This window comes from Lynx rufus, unplaced genomic scaffold (assembly GCF_022079265.1).
Source record: "Lynx rufus isolate CCGP_SWC_20201006 ecotype Redwood Valley unplaced genomic scaffold, mLynRuf1.p SCAF_20, whole genome shotgun sequence".
Lineage (NCBI taxonomy): Eukaryota > Metazoa > Chordata > Mammalia > Carnivora > Felidae > Lynx > Lynx rufus.
This window is the reverse complement of record NW_025814835.1, coordinates 10,206,346-10,213,013: the sequence shown is the minus strand read 5'-3', so window position 1 is coordinate 10,213,013 and position 6,668 is coordinate 10,206,346.

Sequence of the window (6,668 nt, the reverse complement as noted above, 5' to 3'; positions counted from 1 at the left end):
TGGAAAAAAAAAAGAGAATGAGTTTTGAAAATATGAAAACCCAATAGCTAAAACTGATCATCAGTTTCAAAATGCTTGTTGATACTCTGATGTCTTGAGTAAAGAAATAACATGTTCCTAATAAATAAAAACGTTGAAAAAAAAATTAAAAAAAAAAAAGGGGGCGCCTGGGTGGCGCAGTCGGTTAAGCGTCCGACTTCAGCCAGGTCGCGATCTCGCGGTCCGTGAGTTCGAGCCCCACGTCGGGCTCTGGGCTGATGGCTCAGAGCCTGGAGCCTGTTTCCGATTCTGTGTCTCCCTCTCTCTCTGCCCTTCCCCCGTTCATGCTCTGTCTCTCTCTGTCCCAAAAAAATAAATAAAAACGTTGAAAAAAAAATTAAAAAAAAAAAGAAATAACATGTTCCTTAGGTCAGTTTGGTAGCGATTTTGCTCCTGTAGAAAGCGGACGTGCCTCGCTGGCCATGCTGTAATTGAGTCTGCAGGGATTCTGATTTTCTCAGCACCCTACAGGATCTTACACTGATCCACTATAGTATACCATCTTGGCCCAGAGTGCATAAAACCTGAAGTTTCAGGAACCTGTTCGAGTCTACCCTCCACAGTTAAAGACAGGATGCAAATTCTCATAATCCTTACCGTTTATAATGATGCATGAAGATTGGCAGATCTCACTAAATCTTGGAGAAACATTGTATCACCATTGAGACGTGCTGCTTCAAGCCATTTATCAAGGCATTTGGAAAGGCTTACCTCTGAGTGATGGCAAGAGAAAGAGAAGGCTGTTTAGCTAGTCCAGACTGTTTTGCAAGTAGTTTGGACACGTGGTCTGCTTATTCCAGATCCACTGTTTCTTGGGGTGTCTGTAGCTGTTCACCATGCTATATGCAACCCGTGACAAAGTAATAGTTTGCTGCTATGCAGTAGGTCTAGAAAGGATTATGTTCTGAAATCAGAGATTCCTAGGAATGCCTCTTATTTTTGCCATCTTTGATGCTAGTAGTTCATGTAAGAGCTCAGCAACCATTGCAGACAGGAAAATAGTGCACTCAGATACAGTAGGGATAGTTGGCAGTTGAGCTTCCGACTTCAGCTCAGGTTATGATCTCACGGTTCATGGGTTTGAGCCCCGCATTGGGCTCTGTGCTGATGGCTCAGAGCCTGGAGCTGCTTTGGATTCTGTGTCTCTCCTCTCTCTGCCCCTCTCCTGCTCACACTCTGCTCTCTCTCTCTCTCTCTCTAAAACAAATAATACAACATTTAACAAATTAAAAAAAAAAAAAAAGAGTCCAGGAAGTGGAAACATGGGATGGTTGGTGGAAGAATTAAATTACTAATAACAAATATGATTTTCTGATCAACCTATTGGAGAAATACCAGTGGCACTTCCTGCCCATTTTTCTTCTCATTTCTTTGCTGTGTGTTATATGTGTAGATGCATGTCAGCTAATATCCTCCCACTCTCGTCTCCTAATTATTATATGAAGGACATTGTGGAGTGGTTCAATCCCAAATTTCTTTCGTGTTATAGTATCAAAGTGCTAATATGACTGAACTAGGTGAAGGAGAAATAATTACTAGAGATCAGAACTTGAAGCAGATCCAGAGACTGAAGAGATGTGAGGCTCTTCATTTTGGTAATAAAATGCACTTGTTTTCATTCTTGTAAAGGAAATTATATTTTCCTAGGATGGGGGACTGGAGCCTGTTATTTCCATTGTTTGAGTAGGAAAGGATGTTTGTTTATAGTGGAAAATTTATGGTGGACTATCGCAAACATTTTCAAATGTGGGCTGCCTAACGTATGTTGAAATCCTTCCTTGGGTTTTGAGGTTTCCATACACGTCTTGCAGAGAACTTGGGAAACCACATATTCTAGAGTTTACACAAGTGACTCAGGAAATGCCAAACGTTCGCTAGGAACGTTCTATTTCCTAGCAAGTTTATGAGGAAATACGGCGTGAGGCATCCTTCTGGTGTGAGTGGGTTCGGGGCAGCGGGGTCCTGTGAGAAGGCGGTAGCACCACATTCCCCTCTGTGCTCCCTTCCCATAGACTGTGCTTCCACTGGCCCTTCCAGAAGCACTCAGGAGTAAGAGAAACTAAGCTTAATTTCCTTTCTTTTCTTTTTTAAATTTTTATTTACTTATACTGAGAGAGAGGGCACACAGGAGTGGGGCAGGGATGAGGGGCAGAGAGAAAAGGCAGAGAATCCCAAGCAGGCTCCACACTGCCAGCACAGAGCCGGAAGCAGGGCTCGAACCCACAAACCACGAGTTCACAACCTGGGCTGAAATCAAGAGTCAGACCCTCAACCAACTGAGCCACTACTCAGGTGCCCCTAAACTGAGTTTCTTTTTAACAGTTACATTAGGACTACTGTATGTAGTCCACACTATCCAAATCAAAGGTTAAAATTTCTGGAACCATGCTGATATTATTTAAGAGTGAAAAAAAATATCTGAGGTCTCACAGGGAAAAAGAACATTTGGATACTTAAAAGATACAAACATTCTGGTATTTCACAGTGCAGTCAGGGGAAAATGACCATCTATGACCCAGAGTGAGTTATTACCCTCTCTCAGCTAGTTTTGTCAACCATGAAAATAAATGGATCTATCAATAAATACTTAAGGTAATTATGTAAGGTAAAGTACAAATAGAAGCGCTTAGCAATGATCTTGGCAAACTGGGCGCATTTTGTAAATGTCCGTCCTTTATCACACACCCCTTAGAATCAATAGATGCATAGTTTATACATCTATGTCAGTAGATTAAGAATATATGAATAAAAGAGAATATGAGATAACGTTTCTTCTGACCATATTCAAAAGGAATATTGTACCCTGAATACAAAAGGGATACTGGAAATTGAAGTCCCGGCTTTCTCAGTGAACTGTATCAATTTTGTCAAGTCATATACTTCATAGGATCTTAAGTTTTTCTCTTCTGAGAAGTGAACCATTTGGGTCACCTGACGCCAAAGTCCCTTTCAGTTTTATGGAATTATATTTATTAGTAATAAATATATATTTCTCGGTAGTTACTTATATTTGCTTCTTAGAATATGAAGGTATAATTTAATTCTTATTTTTTTGTATTCTTTAAAACATGATTTTTGTTTTATGAAATTTAAAAAATCAGATTTACATAATGTAGCTCAGAAGTAGGTAATCCATCCATTCGGTGTTATTTGGAGCTAGCCTGAATAATAATAATAATAACAATAATAAATCAGCGTTCTCCTTTTTCCTACTTTTTATATAGAGTCATGCTATCATATGGTCATTTTGTAATGATTTCCTCAGGTTTCTTGCAAAATGAAATCAGTAGAAATATGATGATAGTCTCTGTTCTGTCCTCAGAGATCGAGTAGCTTATTTTTTTAAGTCTTTATTGAGAGAGAGAGAGAAAGAGAGAGAGAGAGAGAGAATACAGGAGTAAGCGGGATAGGGGGAGAGATAAGGAGAGAAAGAATCCCAAGCAGATTCTGCACTGCCAGCATGAAGCCTGACTCAGGGCTTGAACCCACTAACCATGAGATCATGACCTGAGTTGAAATCAAGATTCAGACGTGCTTAACCGACTGAGCCACCCAGGTTCCCCTCAAGTAGTTTATTTCTTCAGCACGTGTTTTAAGAGTATCCTCTCAGGGTGCCTGGGTGGCTCAGTCCATTAAGCATCAGTCTTCCAGCAGGTCATGATCTCATGGTTCATGGGTTCGAGCCCCGCATCGGGCTCTGTGCTGACAGCTCTGAGCCTGGAGCCTGCTTCGGATTCTGTGTCTCCCTCTCTCTCTGCCCCTCCCCTGCTCATACTCTGTCTCTCTATCTTAAAAAGAAATAAACATTTAAAAAAAAGAGTATCTCCTCAATATTTACCCTGACTCAGAATTGCGGGACAGCTTTCCTGTCTCCTTTATCAAGTAAAAGAAAGCTAGCAGCAAAGTACTTTAGCTTCCTGTCTAACCTCTCTTAAGACCCTACCTGCATCTGTCCTATCTTTGCACTGCTTCCTCTGGTCCCAGAGCATCTTCCTTTCAGGACAAATCGTTATCTGTGCTCTTGCTCAATTACATCTCTAGGACTTCATCGGTTATTTCCTCTTTCTCTGGTGGGACACAGTAGTGAGTTTGTTAAGAATCCAGATCAAATTCCGTCACCACGACTAGCTGTGTGAACTTGGGCATGTTATTTGCAATTCAGCTTCTTCAGTTGTAACATATGATAAAAATATAACTTCACTGATACGGCATTTGGTGAACATTAAATGAGAGACTTATAAAGCACTTAGAAAGATATTCGATAAATACTGGCCATCACTCTGTCCTTGACCTTTCCCTCTCTAACAGATCCATAACCTGAACATGTAAGCATAGAGTTTCTTCCACCGTAAAAATGGTATCACTTTGTTTTTTCTTTCTCATTTGGACACTGCCATTGTTGTTGTTGTTGTTGTTGTTGTTGTTGTAGTTTTTATTCCCATCTAAGTTTATGAAGACTTTGCATTTACTGGCTTCACCTAATCGACCACAAAGTCCTACCAATTTTATCACCAATTTCTTTCCTTTAAAAATAATAATAATAATAATAATAATAATGTCTATGTATTTCTGAGAGATAGAGAGACACAGCGTGAGCAGAGAAGGGGCAGAGAGAGAGGGAGACATAGAATCCAAAGCAAACTCCAGGCCCAGAGCTGTCAGCACAGAGATGGACGCAAGACGTGAACTCACAAACTGTGAGATCATGACCTGAGCTGAAGTCGGGTGCTTAACCAACTGAGCCACCCAGGGGCCCCTGCCACCTCTTTCTAAAAGTAATCTCTGCTCTCTATGTCACTGCTCTAGCTCATGCTTCTATTATCCCTCATCTAGTCTAGGCCAAGAGCCTCATACCTGCTTTGAAAATGTGCAATTTTATCCTAAAGAAATACATAATTTAGTAAAAGAAAAAAGAGTCCTAAGAAAAGGAAGATACGGCCACATGCATCTACAATGATGTAGAGTTAATTAATAATTAACGTTGGCACCTTAGGGGGTCCTGGGTGGCTCAGTCGGTTGAGCATCTGTCTCTCGACTTTGGCTCAGGTCATGATCTCACCTTTCATGGGATCGAGCCCTGTACCGGGCTCTGTGCTGACAGCATGGGATTTTCTCTCTCTCCCTCTGCCTCTCTTTTCCCCTCTTTCCCAAAACAAATAAATAAATAAACTTTAAAAAAGTTAGCACTTTATAAGGTTTGGTGACCTTCTATTACTTGGCAATTTTGAAAAAAGAAGTATGACAGATTCAACTACTGGAAATCATTCCATATTAATTGTTTATTTAGTAAGTCAGGAGGCAAGCTTGGCTGGTCGGATAGCATTCTTCATTAGGGAGACACAGGGCTTCCAAAATTTTTAATGCAATATTCCCTTAGAACTAGCAACATTTATCTTGTTTTTATTTTTCTACATTAAATAATATTTATTTATTTAGTAAATAGAGCATTTTTTTTTTTTTTGGTAAAAAACAAGCTTTCGTAACTCTTTACCATAGCATACAGTAGTGAAGACAAGAAATGGTTAGCCTTCACCACAGGAAGATTAATGGATGGTAAATAAATTATGGTTTATTTGTTGCATTTTGTTGTATTTGTTGTATTTTGGTTGTGATTTGTTGTAAAGAGTAATTTCAACTGACTTTGAAGATGGATCTTTTATAATATTAATGGCTGCCTCAACGTCAGATGTATATTTAGATTTTTAGGTCTTGCGTTTTACTCAAATGCCTTAAGATCATCATTCTCTTTCTATTTATTGGTTCACACATACTCACAAAAATTCTTAAAGTCGGTGTTGTATATCCACTGACCGTCTTTTTCTGCATCTATGCAGTAAGACTTTGAAATATAAATTTATCTTCCAACACTCTTGTAAAATGGCTGTGTTGTATTAAATTAAGTCATTTTAATTCTCCTGTCTTTCTTGCGTAATGTGAAACCACCTCTCCCTGATCTTGTCCTATCCATCCCTTTATTATTTTGTTTGATTGCTTAATGTTTTCATCCTCATGTTCTCAAAATCTGGGTCAAAAAAGAAGACTAGGCAATTATTTTCTAACACAAAATTTAACATTTCTAAACTTTAAATCATAATACATCCTTCCAACTGCCACATCTTTCTGTTTTTTCAATAGATCCAGGGATCGCACATTATCACAGAATGGATGTCAAATGAGCAAACAATACATTCCCAGTACCTTCAGGCAAGGATGGAGGGGGGTGGGGGCTGAGCCATTTAGATAGGTAGGAAAGAATCCAGAGTGCATGGACTTCATGCAGAGTCAAGGTCAGGCCCATTTTAGAAGCCGTTCCTGACAGAAAACCAGGAACCATAAAACCATCCCACCAAGGAAGTACCACTCAAGGACAATTGGGAGGTAACTGAAGCGAAGACAATAAACAATGCGAAGAAACAAATCGTGGTGTTCAGGGAGATGACAGACTGCTGAGGAAGATAAAGAGCAGAAATTCAAAGTGCACTCCAAGTACACAGAAGCTATTCCTTGGTTATGAGCAACTGACGGCAATCACTACAGTGTGAGAATGCCACTTACGTTGTGCTTTAGAGAAGAGAAGCGCTCAGAACTTAAAAATACAGGGGATGTTGAATCACTATGCTGTACACCTG